General features: G+C 48.2%; 1 protein-coding gene across 14 annotated transcripts in view; it reads right to left on the reverse strand.

The window, feature by feature from the left end:
- Prosap (SH3 and multiple ankyrin repeat domains prosap) overlaps positions 1–18,355 on the reverse strand; it is a 205,372-nt gene that overhangs the window by 137,967 nt on the left and 49,050 nt on the right. The window lies entirely within an intron of this gene.

Here is an 18,355-nt window from a genome sequence, read left to right on the forward strand (position 1 = left end):
ACGAGGAAGAGTCTTACATCAGATGGAAGCCATGCGTAGAATTACACGGACATTCTTCTTTTTTTTTCTCGCAGACGACACTGACCTCGAGTAGGGGACAGTATAAAGCGGACGGCAGGCGTTGCGCGTCGGTTACGTCGCGATAAGCATAAGCGTACTAGTGAAAGCGAAGGGCTATGGAGGCAAAAAAGCAAAGAGTGTTTACGTTAGCGACGGTTGATGCACTTGGCTAGGTCGTTTATTGTTAGAGTTGCCTGAAGCCTGTACGCACAGTGGTTTGAAGGACTGGGAGTAGCTTTCTCCGGGTCTAATGAATGTGCGGCCGTGTGGGACGAAGGTCCTATATCTCCTCACCGACCGCTGTGGAAGACGAGATAAAGGGCGGACAGGGAAGGTTCAACACAAGCGCTCTCATCTTGGGCATTATCTGTTAGGACAAACGCTCGAGAGGTCTAGCGCTGCGGCGGTGTAGGAGTAATAAAAAGCTAAAAAGAAATGATATGCGCAGAACAGGGCTCTTATACGGCGTGCAGTAAAGCAGTTGATCATTGCCCCTCGTAAAATTGTGCAAGTTGTCGTTGCACAAAAATATTACATTGTTCGCCTAGAGTTATTCGTTTTGCATTGATCATTATGTATTGATAAGAAAGAAAGCCACTAATGTGAGTCCCTGCATTTGAGACATTACGGTTCCTCCTTACTGAGCATTTCATTGCAACATAAGCTAGTTTTTCTTTCGCGCACATGATTTACGACTACAGTAATCACGTGAAAGATTACTTAACGCGCCTTCGATGCGTCTGTGTGCTCACGCAGTGATTATCCCCATGAAGGTTGTGCTTCTTTTGACCGTACAAACTGTTCCGCCTTGACGAATCAATGAAACTGCCGACTCGTCTCATTGCCAGCATCACTTCCACCATCATCGCAGATTATTGCACCTAATAAGCGATAACTGGCTGAATTTTGTCGGTTTTTTATTTTCTCTAGTCATTTCCTTCTCAACGCCTTAGGACATTGACGGCACCGAAGTAGATAAATACCACTGAAGGCAAGGTATGGGATACCGACCTGCGAAGAACCTGCCGTGAAATCACGGCTTCCAAAGCTCACGAAAAGGGAAGCGCTTCGGCACAGAAGCACCGACCGTCGGCCAGCTCCAATGTCCCCCTCGCCTCACGTCTGGCCCAGGGCTCCGAAGCAGAGCGTAACATAGAAACATATAAACCACTCCGAACAGCATGATCACGTCCAAGACCTTCGAAAGATACACGCATCTCCACGTGCTTAGCGCGGGCCTAGTCGTGACTAGACCCTAATGACCGCGTCCGTGTACGCAACGGACAGTGACAAGGACCCGCAGGGAAGCAGGCAGGCGCTCGTCCCTCCATAACACACACGCACGCGTCGGCGTCGTATATATATATATACATAGCTTTGGCGATCATGCATTTGGCAGGTGCCACGGCAGACTGCCTCGGCCGTACTCTGCCCGATTACTTGCTCGTTCCGCAACCCCCCTACTCTCTCGAGACTCCGTTCCTCGACAAGCTCATTTACCCCCAGCCACCCGCTAATGGCTCCTCGCATCGCGAATCCTCGGGACTGGTAGCTGAGTGGCGGAGTCGCAGTCGCGAACAGAGTCGTGAGCGACCAATCGCTCGAGGGGAGAGTTGTACAAGACGTGCACGCATTGAGGACGCCTGTGAGTTTCCTCTAGGGATGGCACGGGGAACTGCTGGAAGCGTGTTCGTTGGTGAGGCGTATTACGCGTGAGCGGACGGCGAGGGCTGCAGTGAACTTGCATATATTATACACGCAGTGACCGGAAAAGCATACGCCGCCGCTACGTTTGTAGAGGGCCCGCTATTTATTGCATCGTGGGACTTGCTAATAAGTCATAGAAGGGGCTAATAAGTCATTGGCCGAGCTGAAGAAGTTCATCCTTTGAGACTCGCGCGTAAGTGTGGACGGTAGAGACAAAGCATCTGTACATACACTGCGCGTCAGTCCGTAGCAAAAGGGGGTTCCTTTAAAAACATCAGTATGCCTCAGTATTCGGGTATATGAAGTTGTGCCTGGGGCTGCACATAGAGCACAGAACGCATTCACAGCCACCGCGGTGGATCAGTGGTTATGGTGCTCGGCTGCTGACTCGAAATACGCGGGTTCGATCCGGCCGCGGCTGTCGCACTTCGATGGAGGCGAAATACTAGAGGCCCGTGTACTGCGCGATGTCAGTGCACGTTAAAGAAGCTCAGGTGGTCGAAATTTTCCGGAGCCCTCCACTACGGAGTCCCTCATAGCTTGAGTCGCCTTGGAATGTTAAACACCTTGAACCAAACCAAGTCAAGCGTTCACTTTAAGTTTGGCTTAAACGTGTCGCGTCCGAACGACTTGAGGGAGGCCGCAAACATTATAAATTAGCGATAAAAAGGCCAGCGTGACGATGCACTGCCACTCGGCGCACGAAACGGCGCTTCACAGCTCTTTGTCACTTTCCGTACCACTACGTTGCCACAGCTTCAGAAACACTGAAAGGTCACCTTAAGCACGTATACACCTTTTCAGCATTGTATGCACCTTTTCAGCACCGTATACACCTGTTCCACTCTTCAAGAAAGCCCACATCGACAACGGTACGATTCCAATCATCAATCCGGATAGCACACCGAAGGACGAATCAAACCACCCAGCAAAGGCATGCAGACGCGCACCTCGGTTTTGTGTTGCACTCCAATGCCAAACCGTCGATTGCTTCTTCTTTATCATTTCTTCATTCTGCGGCGTGCGCTAACGAAGCAATTAGGGGTTAGTCGGCAAACGCGAAAGCAAAAGGAGCAAAGGCAGCAGCACTGTTCTGCGAAAAGGAATCCAAAGCGAAAAGCAAAGACCGTGTAACACGCTAAAGCGACTACAGTCGACAAAAAAAAAGAGAAGCAAGATAACAAAGGAGATAATTAATTTCGCAGCCATTGTAGGCATGCAGGCACCTCACTGCCATCACGGCTGCGTGTGCACTCTGCATGCAAGGCACACCAAAGCCAAGCTGGAGAGGCAACTCGCCGTTGGAAATCTCGACACGGGAGAAAGTAGCGAAGGATAATGTTGTCAACAGTGCATGCCTTCCGCGTAGCAGTACTAGTCATGCTTTAATCATCCCTTTTCCTCGCGGGACAAGGTTTCTTTAAACGGTGGACTATTGCCTACTCCTCTTCGGAGGATGTTTCGTCCGACCCCGTGCTATGAATTGTTGTTGTTGTAGTATAAGCAGAACGTTCAGTTGGGCGAGTTGGTATATATGCATCTTTTGTAAAACAGCGCGAACAACGACGGACAAGAACAAGGACACGAGAAAAAAGTAGTATAGTAGTAGTAGTATATTATTAGTAGTAGTAGTAGTAGTAGTAGAGTCAGGAGTACTACAGTCTGATACAACTGGACAATAAAGCGGCTTCAAGTTCCCCGTCAAAGGGCCCACTTCCAGCCAATGGCGTCGGCCGATTCTGACGACCCTGCTGGTATGAGAATGCAGAGTGCACCGCAACAATGCAGGAAGGGGACTATCCCTGACCACGGAGGGAGGAGACTGTCCCCTTTCATCTGCCACTCCCCGCATTGTCACGCTAGCAGGGTCATGAGAATCGGCCGACGCCATTGGCTGGAAGCGGGTACATTGACAGCGAAAAGCCGCTTTGTTCTTGAGTTGCATCCAAGTATAGAAATAGTAGTAATATCAGTAGTTGCAGTAGGAGCAGTAGTACTTGTCTTCTTGTTGTAGTATAGTGCCGAGTATTAGCAGCAGCAGCAGCAGCCGCTTCCTAGCTCGTGCGCGGCGTCACTAGGCCTGCGCGAAGTGCAGGGTGTAACGCAGTAAAAGCGCACAAGAAGAGACTTCTCGGCGGATCGAGTCCGCGTGGCGGCGGCACCGCGGCGCCAGTGGCAACCGCCTCGGGGGAGTCTCCGTCGCATGCGGAGAGCCCGAGCGGGTCGGTCGACCCGGCGAGCGAGGTCAATACGTCGTAGCTAGGTGCCCCCCCCCCCTCGGAACGTGCGCGTACACGTAATCACAGGGGATGATGTTGCCGCAGCGGCCAACGTTCCTGCAGCGCCGTGGAGCACGCCGGCGGCGGCAGCAACAGCAGCCGTCGGAAAGGGAAGACTCTTGCCCGCTTGAACACTGCCGGGGCTGGTGTGACCACGTGACCATGCACGCGCCGCACGCTCCCTGCTTACGGCCGCTTTCCCAGCCGCCTGCCTGCATTTTCAACTTCCTTCGCGGCGAATGTGCAGTCTCCAAGATGATGCACTATAGCCTGCGATATTTCTAGTACAATAATTAAGACTGAGGAAAGAACAGAGAGAATAACTATAAAAAAGAAGTAAAAAAATAATGAAATAGAAAAATAAATGAAGGAAGAAATCAAAGAAGGAAGGTGATTTGATTTAACCGCGCAGAGTAGCTGGGTTAAATAACGCCAATTCATGCCCGATGCGATGCCCGCTCATAAAGTGGTGCAGCCCCCCGTTCACTGAGGCCTTTACATGCTGTCTTGTATAGTTCTTTCGGCGCTCCCGAAAGGAGATCACGTTGGGCCAGCTAGCGAATAACACTACGATTGGTAACGGAATCTGATTCTCTTTCCAAAACAGTGAGGAAGAGACTTCCAGAAAACGAGCAGAGCTTTTACATTGAGGCAGGCCTTTGAGTCATCGCTGTTAAACTGTCTCGTCTTTCTCTGGTCTGATGAGCTTCAGGGTGGCTCTTCTGCGCGCTTTTAATTACGGGCTCAACGTCTTTGCAGATATCAGCCCAGCTCAGCCAGCACCGACAGATCCATCAGTGGGACAGTTCGCTCGCGCGTTGTTTCAGAATGGTACACACCATTCAAAGTTTTTCCTCCTCTTGACAGCGCCGCCAAAATAGAGCTCACTCGATTCAGGTCGTCGTGCTCATCGGAAAGTAGCAGCTACAAACGCGAGCGCAAAGCGAATAAGCGACCATCCATGACAGCCTCTAGTCTTCCGTTTTATGTTACTTTTTTTTTGTTTTCCCTGCCTTTACAGGTACCACGCTGGACGCGCGCGCCTTGTTAGAAGGACAGTTCCCACAAACGCTTCCTGTTGGAAACGGTTGTCGCTAACGGCTGGGAACCGCTTTCGCCGCTCTCACGAGGCGGAAAGACAATGCAAGGAGAGAAGGGAAGAAGGAGAGGTGAAAACATGCGCGACAATCGAACCGTGTTCGGGCCTATTCAAGGAAGCTCCTTCCGGGAACAGCAAAACGGCAGCCGTGTGTCGAGCGAAGCGCCGTTATAGTCCAGATACATGTGGGACTTTCATATGGGACTTCACATGTATACAGGACGTATTCTGGACGTATACGGGACATCTGCATATGGCACTTCGTCGTCAGCGTACTAAGCCAGAACCGAAAACTCCCCTGCTAGGCATTGATGAGTTGGGGTTGTATGGGGTTTTATGGCGCATAAGCAACTATGGCTATCATGCGCCAAACACAAGGTTAGATGATGCTATGTCAAGTGTACAGAGGTTACATTATAATAGATTTAAAACACTGGCTTTCTTTAGAAACTTACAAACAAGTGAAAATTCGACGAGTGTTTGCTCGCCTAAAAGCAATGCGGGATGAAATGGAATGTGTTCATTGTAAAATACCGTAAAAACTTTTTGTCTAAGTTCTTCGAGATGCGAACAAGAAATTAAAATGTGATTTACTGTGAGCTCTTCACCACACATTTCACACACAGGTTTGTCTTTTTTTGTTAATAAGAAGTTATGGGTGATGTGTGTGTGACCTATGCGTAAACGACATAAAATTACTTCGATAAAACGCTCTTTATGGTGGCATGATTTCCATTCTTTTATAATGGGCTTTATGGTATGCAGCTTGTTGTGTCCTTCATTTTCCCAAGAAGCTTGCCACTTGTCTCTTAGTCTGCTATGCACTAATTTCATGTAATCCCTAGGAGGCAAATTCACATGTTTTATTTCCATGGTTCTGGTTTGTGCAGCACACATGTCGGCTCTCTCATTGTCCTGAATGCCAACGTGACTGGGAACCCAGCACAATTTTATAACATGTTTTTGTGTTGTGACCTTTACTATATTATGTATGATGCTTCCAATCAGTGGCTCCGTGGCATTTTTAGAGTTTAATGCTGTAAGGACGCTCAGTGAATCTGTATAGATGATGCTGTTTTTGATGTTTTCATTTGTTATTTTCTGCACCGCAACACTAATAGCATAACACTCCGCGGTGAAAACTGTAGCACATGAGGGAAGTCGTACTGCATTTTCATTTTTTCCTTGTATTACTGCGCTTCCTACATGAGCATGAGTTTTTGACCCGTCAGTATAAAATGGAGTGTAATTTCTGTATTTTTCTTGTAGTGCTAGATATTCTTGTATTATCTGGTCGTGTGGTGTACAAGTTTTCCTGAGGCGTGTTAGTGTGACGTCACACACTGTGGGAAGAGTGTACCACGGTGGTAGCGCTTCGCATCTTGGGGCAATATTTTTAATCTCATTTAGTATGTTTAGTGCTTGGCATTTTTCTTCGAAGCGCAAGAGCAACGGCTTAATTGCGTGAGGCTTGTTGTTGAAGAGTATTCTGGATGGGCATTTCGTGACGATTGAGTAACAGAGATGTTTGGGGTGAGAAAGGATTTTGAGGATGTATGTACAAGTTAGTGCAGTTCTTCGATCTTCTAAGGAAGGTTCATTCGTTTCCACATACAGACTTGCTATTGGTGAAGTTCTGTAAGCACCAGAAGACAACCTTAAACCAAGATTGTGGATAGGATCTAGTCGTTTTATGTAGGACGGTCTCGCTGAGCCATATACCACGCACCCATAGTCTAACTTAGAGGGCATTGATGAAGTCTTCCAGGTTGGGTCTGGGTTATCCCCTTATAAAAATAATAGACTTCTTACAGTCTCTATTGACTTCCTATATAGCTATTTGTTTTTGTCTATCATAGTATATAGAATGTATATAGAAAAAAAATTCTACTCAAAGTGTATGGCCATAAAACTAAAAGGTCCCCATAAACTGTCCATAGAACTTTATTGCCTAAACGCAAGCCTGTAGGATTTGTCTATAGAAAGTCTACAGCCTTTATAGAAAAAGATTATGGACTGCCTGAAAAATATTTTAAAGGGTCTCTGTCTGGGCTGTTGTCCAGATTAGCCTGCAGCACGCGTTCTATGTCGTCCTGCAATTTCCAGCTGTGTCTGCATGCCCATGAGGAACGCATAGTATACGTTCTAATGGGGTGAAGTGGGTAGGGACACAAGACAAATATTTATATCACTTCTTCACATGAAAAGGGCATAGGGTCTGGAATATGTCAGCGGGCCGGAACCAGCAAACAGAAACCGTAGGTGTGAAGTAAAGATAGAAGAAGCGCCGTGTATATCTACAGAGTTGGATACTTCTGAAAGGTATTGCCGTTAATTATTTCAGGGTCTTCTTGATCTCAAGCGGCCACAGAGCTTTCCAACCGACCGGAGATCCTTTCCGGCGCGGGCAGCACCCACAGCCAAGACGAATACAAAGCAAAGCCGAGGGCGCTGCCAGCGGAAAGAGATGCGACCGAAGGAGTTTTTGAAGAGACTTGGCTTCAGGAAAGGAAGCGAGTGACCAGGGGCTTTCGTGCCAGACAAAGAAATAAACAAAAGCAAATGCAAGTTTCGCCAAGAGCCAAAACGAAACTATGAGATACGTGAGGCTGGAGAAAGAAGGAAAGAGAAAGAAAAAAAAGAAAATCAAGGCAGGAGACAACTCAGCAGCGCTGCAAGGACACAGGGCCTGAAAGGAGCCAAGGCAAGACAAGGCAGAGTCCTTTACGAGAGCGCGCCCGGCGCTAAGTGTGCAATCTCCTCTCCTACCGTCCAGAAGACGGCGGGCGCCGAGGCAGGAACAAAAGGGGCAGAAGGGGGGGTCTTCGGGCGAGCAGCAAAGAACGCCGGAAGTGGGTCACCGGAAGTGCGGACGGCGACAAAGCGGCCGCCCCTGCGGGCAGGCACAGAGGCACGCTGTATATACTATACGTCTCCATCAACGGCGTTCGCTTGTGTCACGCGTTTCGCCGTCGCCTCTCCCACGCTGATACCGCATTGCCTGCTCCTCATTCTCTTCCTCCTACTACGCCTTCGCCGTATTACAGTCGATTCTGCAGGCTGGCCCGGCGGCCAGTGGTCTCGGCTTTCACGCGATGAAGTCTTTGTTTGACGCCCCCCCCCCCCCCCCTTCCTGGCCTTCGTGGCGAAGCATTGTAGCTGGCATGCGTGAGGGCGTCGAATACAACTAGACGAGGCCGAACCATTGCCGTGACGGGCGTTTACAATCAATGAAACGCCGCACAGTCTCGGACTGGCAGCCTGGAGGTCCGTTTTCAATTTTCGAGCGAGCGCTTGCTGTCCGACACTGAAGCGTCAATCCGAAGCCTTCTAATTTCAGATATTGAGTATATATGGTATGGTATGGTATGGTATGGTGCGGCAGGTATGGTATGGCATCGTAAGGTGCGGCACGGTATGGTATGGCATGGTAAGGTGTGGTAAGGTGTGGCACACTGTGGTATGGTATGGTACCATGTTTCACAGTACAATGCGCTACGGTACGATATGCAATATGGCACAAATTGTAATGGTACCGCACAGTACGGTAACTGTAAAGCCTTGTAGGTTGCTGTTGTTGTTATCCTCATAAAATGGCGCATGCCCACACATGGGCATCGGCCAAGAATTGAGATGCACAGAGAGTTTCTCAGATGAATTTTTTCATGGACGAAAATAAAAAGTATGCGGTTAAAAGGAACACCGAAGAAAAAAAAAGTTGGACTGAAATTGGGACGGTGCCGCCCTCTAATCACAAATTGGCCATTGTCACCGCAAACAGAGGAGTTTGTGGGGGGCGAGTGATGAACTCCATTGCCTCTGGGCTATTACTGACTGTTCCATGTAATCATAGGAACGTAAAATTTGAAGGCTGAGTGTCAGACAAGCTACCTCTCTGTAGACAGAGAAGCCTTTACTTTGAATGATTTGTCGAAACAAGGCGCGCTTTGTGTAAGTACACCAGACATGATCTTGACGATTGGAACAAGGCAAAAAAAAAAGGCGACTCAAACAAGAAACACACAGCGGTTAAGTAAACTCCAGCTCAACGAATTTGCGTGCACGAGTGGCGACCTAAATCAGGGACCTTGGGAAGCATTGACTGGAGTCTGCCGAAAATGGACACAGCTCAGAAATTTTGAATAACCTGTTAGGCCTATGTTTAGGCCCACGTGGTTTCCAGATGGTCATATCTAACATTATGTCATCTTAACATTGTCACAGTTTGCACCTTGTATGTATGTCTGTGCGTGCTGAGTACAACGAATGGTATTGCCCGAAGAGCCACGCTTTCGCATTTGAGGACAACTTGGAGGCATCTGGACGTCGACGCCGAAACCGAATACCGAGAGAAACCCGAACGTGAACGGCGATTGAGGTCAATCACTTTCCTCGCCTCCTGTCTTCTTGCTTCCTCAAGAGAAGAAAAAGACAACGAAACTCAGCTGCGACACAGCTGGGCCCAAACTCCACAATGGCGGGAGACACAGCGCGCGTAGTCCCGGTGCAATGACCAGGCCATCGTCCTGCAAGTCCCCCCTAACGACCCTCCGGGACACAAGGCAAGATGACAAGCAGGCAGCTCGTGCCAGGGTTTGGGACCGACTGGGGAGGGTGGGGGGGGGGGGGGGGATGTGTGAGAAAAAAAGAGGACCAGACGCCAGAAGCCTGGACAGTTCATGCACGGACGCTTTATAGTAAAAGGGAGTCCCTGGATCTCGGCGTCGTCGGCAATATACATACACGGGTAATGCATCTGACCAAGTTCGTGCCTGGAGGGGGCGATTAGGGAGCGAATCGGCTTCTAGGTTACGCGGTCGCCATCGACGTCGTGGAGGCGGACTTCTCCAGAATATGACGACGTACGGAGACCGAGGAGGAAAACGGAGAAGAAAAAAAGGAGAATAGAATGAAAATGGCCGATAGGCTTTAAGAAGAGGACAAAGAATGAATACTACCACGCCCGTCGCTGCAGCTGCTGCTTTCAAGCACAGTTGTTCTTTGTCTTGGTTAGTTTTTTCTAGGCGGCTGACGGAAACGAGGGCCATGGGAACATTTGGGTATAAAAAGTGCCAGCGAGCAGAATGGAAGCGATAGAGGGCACAACGAGCGCTTATGGAAGCGAGGCGAGATTTTGTCTGGCTGGACGCCAAATGGAACATGCGCCGAACAAGGGGAGAAAAACGAGAACAGGACGCCTAAGAATGCATTTATTCATTGGAATATGTTCCTTATCCGGGTCCTGCGGGCCCACTTCCGTTGTTTCACCCCGGAAGCACACTTTCGACAAAAAAATACCTGTATAAAAAAGACGAAGGAACGCCGTTGAAAAGCCACAAAATGTGTCGCACGCTATGAACAAAAGTCAGAGAGGCACATTTTGGAAGAGTCCTGGTCTGATCTAAGAGACAAAACTGGATTAAGGTCTGGGCGGATTGACGGATATATAAAATTATGGATGAGGGGCCCTATCTTATACTCAATTTCCGTGTTGATCATTTTGCTCTTATAGATCCAAGCCGGTCAAAACACAATGGGCTTGACTGGTAGCGCCTGGCAGGCGGCAAGAAACAATGAAGCTTTCTTATTTAAAGTACAGGTACAGCCTTCGTCGAAAGTTTATAGGCTAAGGAAGCATGCACCTAAGCAAGGTAGTGAGGATCTTGTTACATCCGCAGAAGTCCTAACCTTCGGAGTACTGGCCTCAATACTTTTGACAACTGCTGTATTTAATATGAACGGAAACAAACTGTGAGCATTAAGCCAATGAATACGTTCTAAGTTCAAGTCAAAAAAACTTTTTCGGTCTGTTCTAAATAGTTTATCTCTGGATGACGCCACCCGTGATAGATTTCCAACTTTCGTGTAGGATAATGAACAAAATTCATTCTTTTGCGCGAACTAAGTGATCTCTTTCCTATTGAAGCTGCCTGTAAAAGAGAAATATAAATACGCCGAGCACCAAATTATCTCAAACCAACAACCAAGAGAAATAAATAAGAGATTAAACAATCGCGGATGGCAAGAAATCACACCGCGTTAATTACGGCATAATATAATAGTTGCAACGTTTTCTATATCGTTTTATATATAATGTGGAGCTTTTATTTATCTGTTATCTCGGAATAATTTCGAATCTACAATACGGCTCTCAATCTCCGAATCTTCAAAGCTTGGTATTTCTTCTAATTTCTTCCTTTGATTTGTAGTCTTCCTTCAAATGTTCGTGTACTTTATAACATTCTTGCTGTTGTCCCGAACTTTTACAACCTACTCTCGTACAGTGTTTTTTCGTGTCCTCCCCCTCCCCCCCGCAGATAAGTAAAACCCTTTGTAGAAGGCCTTTAAGGGTATTTCAATAAATTAATAAACAAATACCCTTTCCAATCGAAGCATCCTGCAACGTAACCACGTAAGAAAAGTTTCTGACGAAACGGTTTCACGCAGCGAAGAAAATGCTTTAATAACGCTTCGCCGCCCGGTTCGGGAATTCACACCCGTGTCGAATCTCGAGAGTATAAAACTTATCTCAAAGCCGCCGCCTCGCCCTCTGCGCACCAAGCCAGCTCGAGCAGGCTTACGAAACGGCCGCTCGGTCTTCGCTTGCGTAAAGCCGGCGAACGGCCGTGAACGATTACGGCGACGACCAGGTCGCTCTCGAGCAAGGCGCTCTTTTCTGCGAGCGCTCAAAACACGCGAGCAAGGGCGGAACCCGCCGGCTCAACTCGAGCGGAAATTTGATCCCGCTTATATAATCGAGCTCACATCGCTCGGCCCAGCAGCAGCAGTGAGCTCGAGAACCGACGCAGCCGGACAAGAAAACAAAAACACAAGACACGCATAGTTTCGGAGTCGATGAGCGCATCCGCTCATTATACAATCCATGGTCCTTTCACAATTTTCGAAGGCCCGCCATAGAAGTAACCAAATTGGCCCTCCTAACCTCCAGGTGTAGCTAAGAACCTTTTGCACGTACCGAACAGGCATGTAAAAAAGTCCAGAGAAAAAAAAAAGCGAGAAACGGCTCCGGGTATTATACCTTCTCGGTGCCTGTGAACCGGAGCCAAAAGATGCTTAGAGGCCTCGCAACTAAGTTAGCAACGCATCCCCGGAGGGAACGTGGCATTTAATCTTCTTCACCAAGCACTCCTTGAAGGGCGAGGCGAAGCCTTCTTCGATATAAACACTTTCACGTGCGCGCGATAGGCGTACGTGCCTGAGATGCGAGCAACGCTCTTTCTCTCTCTAGCTTCAGCGTGGTGCAATCTGGAGTTAATCGATCAAGTAGTGCTTTCGCGATGTTCGCTGCGATAGTGGGTGAAAAGCGGCTCATACAACGGCCGGATCTGTTTCTCCCTTCGCCTTCGGTGGAATGACTGCGCTAATAGCACCTCGGAATAATTTATGCCCTGCTCTGTGGAACGAGACTGACGGAAGAAGCGTGAAGCCGAGCGAATTTGTTGGACAGTTAAATCATTTTTTTCGCCGCCGGGTCGGCTCAGCCGAGAGCTCGCGTTCGGGAGAGAGTCGGGCTATTCACTTCGTTAGTGCGATTTGTGCTGCTAAAAAGAGTTAATAACGAGCAAGAAACGAATCACCTGGACTCTGCACGCTTTCCCAGGGGCGAAGAATTAAGAATACCTGCGCCGCACACTTTTCGCTTCTTACAGCTATCGTGCACACCCTCTCAGAGCCACGTGGTCCACGGACCTGTACTGACGTCATGTGCTGAGCTAACTACAGTCTAAACTCTTTATAACGATATGATGGGTACAACGAAGAAATGACGATTACCCTTGAAAGTTCGGTCAACACGGGCTATAACGAAGTAATCGCTGGGCCCCCTTCACCTTCGTTGTAACGAGGTTCAACTGTATAAAGGTAAGTGGCGGCCAACGTGGGGAAAACTTGACATGCGTGCTACCCGAACAGTGGACGCTATAAGTGGTTCAAAATGTGAAAAAACTTGAACAACACATGGGCGAAGCGATTGACAGGCTCTAAGTGCTCCCCAAGGGGAGTAATTTTGGACAATATTTAAGTATACCACATGAAACTATGAACTACTATATGAACTGCCCGACGTAAGGAAAGCCGCGGGAATAGCCGGAAAAGCAAATAGCGGAAAGAAATCGCTTTCAAAGAAACTCACTTTCAAGTTGCATTCCAGTCTTCTTTACAAGATGAATGGAGCTCAAATTTAGTTTCATCTGTGATATGGTTTGATGCTGAAAGAATCACACTTCACGATGCTTCGACCACGCCCCTCCGAACCATCTCGCTGCAGTTGCCTTTCCTAGGCTGATCTTAAACTCAAGTGGCGTTTTCTATGACTAGCATTCACAAGTATGCGCTATTCGTTCCAGCCGCGAAAACCAAACCATCTTCAATGTAATTTCCTTTTGTCATTAATAAATTACAAGCTAGCCCAGCCTGTGCTATGCCGTAGTCGACGATGAGTCCAGGAAGAAAATGCCTCAAAGGACTCTCAAGTTTAGCAAGAACCCATCCGCTATCGACACAAAGTAAGGTCCGTAAATCAATACACCTTATTTGCACCGTCCGCTGTGCACATGTGGTCTCTGATCAGACAGCCTAGGAGAAAGATCAAAGGTCCCATGTAACTCGTGATCACTGAGCACAAGAGCAAATCCTTTTCCGCGGCCTACCAAATGCGCGCTGCCAACCGGCAACAAGCCAATCAGCCCGACTCCCTCACACCAACAAGAGGAAACAAGAAAGGCAATAGCCTTGTTTGCTTCCATACAACGCCCTAGCGAAGCAGTGGAAAGACAGTAAATCCAGGCAAAACAAAAGGAACTAAACAATAAGGAGATTTGAGACGGCCATTGTTTGGATTGAATTTGCCCGGGCAGGGTATTTACAATGAACGCAAGCGGCTCAGGGCAGAACATATCAGCATTGCGGCAAAGCCGCAGGGCGACTGGGCAACGGACACAACGTCGGTCTCCAGACAAAGGAGGGAGGAACAAACAAATACAGAAAAAGACGTCTCACGCAATCGAGCCGACCACGATAGAAACTGTCTCGCAGACCAGGTCAAACAAAGAAATATCGCCTGCAATCGAACCTCCTAGGAGCACAAACAAGACACCGCTGCCACCGCGAATCTTCAAAAGATACAGGAACCACCACAACGTCAGCACACGCCTGTGCCTGCGCGGGCTTGGACAACGTATTCAAGATGAAAGAGCTAAAGAAAAAGGGAAGGTGTAGTTTGGCAAATAAACAAAGGATGATTGAACGGCCAATCGGTCTTGCCGCCGCGGGTGCCCCGTGCCTTTCTTCACTGCGGTGAGCCTGACAGCGCCTGCGGCGAGCTAGCCGGCACTCGTTTGAAGCTACAGCCGCAGGCGTCGAATCACAAAAGCGCTGCCTCAAGCCTGCCTGCGTGCCTGGAACACAGCCGAAGCAGGCAATTCGGTAGCCATACTGCAAACGGAGGAGTGATACAAGGCATGACCGGAGGCAAGACGTGGGCAACATACACTATAGGCGGAGCGAAATAATGTATAGAGACAACGTGACGCTGAGCGCATGCGGACGGTAGTTCAGCCGCTGTGTTGGTGGTTCAAAATGACACGGAGACGTCGTGCGACTGTCTGCGACGGTGGTTACTATAGCCGGGAACAACACAAGAACGAAGCGCGAACACCCCTCAAAGGAGACCCTCCAGCCAATGGTGTCGACCATCTGCCATGACGTCGCGGTTAACCATTACAAAATTTTTAAGACAGTCTATACACTGTTCAAAAACTTCTGTCTATAAAGTCTATAGACTAGTTCTGTAGACAAACTCTAGAGAACAGGCTATAGGCAATACAAATCCTACAGACAGTCTATATATAATCTGTAAATGTATTGTCGTACAGTTTTAGCCGACGTTTGTCTATAGACAGTCTATAGAGTATGAACAGACGAAAATAAATATCTATAGGAAGTGAATAGAGTCCATAAGAAGTCTATAGACTGTCTATAGACCATTTTTGTAAGGGAATCCCCTAGCGTAACATTGCCGATGGCTGGAAGGTGCCTCTGTGAAATGGAATTAACCGCGATGCCATGACAGTCGATCGACGATATTGGCTCAAGGGTCTCCCTTGAGGAGTATTTGCCATTTCGTTCTGGAGTTTAATTCGACTATAGTGGCACTGTATGTTGGCGGTTCTTGTATTCAACAGATACAGCATACAGAGAGGCAAGACCATGTAACCTGGCGGCGTAGAATAGCGATTCAGAATGAATAAAACTTTATTTATGGGCAAAAAGAAGTAGTGAGTGGAATCCTCAGTCCAGGTCCCCATTGTAGATGGCCGCCTGTTTCGCCAGTTGCACCAGTGCTTTCTGGTCCTCCAGGCGTGAGCTGGTCAGCATCTCCTCCCACTACTCAATTGTGGGGTTTCTGATGAACGCTAGATCCTGTTTATTTGTTTTTTTTTTTGGCATGCCTACACCGTATGAAATGTATTCGGGTATTCTTCGCAAAATAGAGCGAAACAGGAGACTATACATGCACTACGACCACGACCTTGGTGCCAACTTTATAGAGCTCGTAGGACCGAAGGGACCGTATATTGTTTCTTCTCCTTCATCTGTCTATCGAAGGGTGTCAGATAAGACTGGTCTTTCTGTACTGTTCGTTCTTTACTGCCCATTTGCTTCTTTCTTTCACCTAATCGTCTCTCCTCCTCCTCTGACGGCCCCTTGGCAACGCATTGTTGACGGGACAACCGCAGCACGCGCGAGACTCCGGAAAGTGGTGTCCGTCCCAGTGACACCTAGGGGTCAAGTTAGGGCGGCCGCTATTACGCCACCCCATTGGGAGCTACGTGTTGGAAGCACCGTCCCAAACTACGATGGTCTGCGCCGTGGGTCAAGCTGGGGACAATGCTCCTCGAGGAATGTTGCGGGTCGCGAATTCCTCGGCCGCACCGATATCGCGAAGCCATTGTTTTGCTTTGCGCGTTGACGCAAAGGTCGCACGGACGTTGACGCACGTTCGAACGGCTGTCACTTCACGTATACGATAAAAGTACGATCACGTACGGTCTTTGTGATCGCTAGAGTCACAGCAGACTATAGGGAACCCGGGAACGGCGGTCTACCGGAGCTCGGTGGCACTGACCCTTACAAAAATTTCTTTAGACATTCTGTAGACTGTCCATAGTCTTGTGTCGATAAAGTCTACATACCCTCTATAGACGAACCCTAGGGACTGTGGTGTGCGCGGGGATATAGAAAATTATATTATGTACCGCCCAGAGTACAACGCGGAAAGGTATGTGATGTTCGCTTCCTTCAAGAAGACAGGAGCCATTCACAGTACCGTTCACGACATTGTCTACCCGAGTGGAAACCAGACATGCAGAAAGGAGGCTACAGTTCAGGACATTGTTCTTTCCGAGTGGAAACCAGACATGCAGAAGGGAGGCCGCACGCCTTCTTTTAACATTTCTACGGGACACTGATCTTGTCTCTAGTGACAGCAGGAACGGACTATGGTCTACTGTGATTGAATGTGTGCGTAGATGGAGTCTTCTGGAGTGCACTATATGTTCTGCTGCGAGTGAATGTGCGCATGGATGGTGGCACTGCAATGGACTATGTTCTACTGGGACTGAATATGCGCATAGATGGTGACTTCTGGAGTGGACTTTGTGCTACTGTGAGTGAATGTGTACATAGATGGTGACTGCGGTAGTGGAATATGTACTATTATAAGTTACTGTGCGCATAGCGCGCGCCAGATCCGACAGGTTTTAGGTCATTATTAACATATAAGTGACGCTACGGTGGAGCAATCACCGGCAGAATAAGCAAGGCTAATCCCATCTGTAGCATACAACTCAACTCAACAGTCTATAGCCTATTCAAATCCTATAGACAGTCTATAGACAATCTATAGATTTATGGCCACAAACTTTAAGTAGACTTTTTTTCTATAGACAGTCTATAGACCATGAATAGACAAAATTAACATCTATAGGAAGGCAACAGAGTCTATAAGAAGTCTATAGACTGTCTATAGACCATTTTTGCAAGGGGAGGAAGTGCAGGAATCCCGGGAATCGCGTGCCAGCATGTACAGTGTGCATCGAATTCGCGTACTCGGACGGTTGACATGCGGAGCGTTAGAGCACTTAAAGCTGCGCAAACAGTACCGCATATAACCGTCCCAGTACGGGCCGGAGAGCGCCGCGAGCCCGGGTACTTTGGGCGCCCCTTTTCCCCAAAGGCCAAAAATAAAAAAAAATCAAGGTCGTTAGAACTCAGTTGTGGGCCCATTTAAGAACTGCACGCGCACAAAAAAAACTTGAACTAACGGTAGCAGTGATCGAGCCCGGATAAGAAAATATATCCTCACGAAAAAAAAAGCAATACCGGTCTAGCGGAAAGATCTTATAAAGCGTATTCGATATACCGAGGGATTGAAACCCAGCTCCACCGCACGATCGATTGAGCAACACGCCCACGGTTTCCGAGCCGCCCATGCAATTCGACACACTTGCGCGCAGGAAGCCAGCCTTACAAAAATGGTCTATATGCAGTCTATAGACTTCTTATAGACTGTCGCCTTCCTATAGATATTTATTTTTGTCTATTCATCATCATCATCATTTATTTTCCCTTAAAGGCCCCAATGGGGCATTACATAAGGGCATTACATTACAATACATTACATTACATTCGTAGTCTATAGACTGTCTATAGAAAAAGTCTGCTAAAAGCGTACGTATGCCCAAAAATTTATAGATTGTCCATAGACTGCCGATAGAATTTGCATTGCCTACAGACTGTCCTCTAGGGATTACCTATAGAGACCCTATACACTTCATAGACAGACGTCTACGGAAAGTCTATAGACTATCTAAAAAAATCGTTGTAAAGGCAGGCATGAACTAAAAGCGCGACAAGCGAGGAAATAAAGTAGAAGCCAGAGTAAACGCGGGGGAAAGGAGGGAAGGAGGAGAGACGTGACGCAGGCGAACAGCCCCTCTCCGCACGCAGCTGCGAGAGCGCCGACATTAAACAGAGAGCTCCGGGTGGCGTCCATGGCGCCTGTACCGGGCTTCACGAGCGCGGATTCGAACACAATGCCAGCTTGAGAAAATAAAACAAAAAGATAGAGAGCGGAGGCTATGGAAAACACCTGCGACGAACAACTGCGTTCGCGTATTCTGCCAAAGCA

The sequence above is a fragment of the Amblyomma americanum genome, chromosome 9, assembly GCF_052857255.1.
Source record: "Amblyomma americanum isolate KBUSLIRL-KWMA chromosome 9, ASM5285725v1, whole genome shotgun sequence".
In the NCBI taxonomy this organism is placed as follows: Eukaryota; Metazoa; Arthropoda; class Arachnida; order Ixodida; family Ixodidae; genus Amblyomma; species Amblyomma americanum.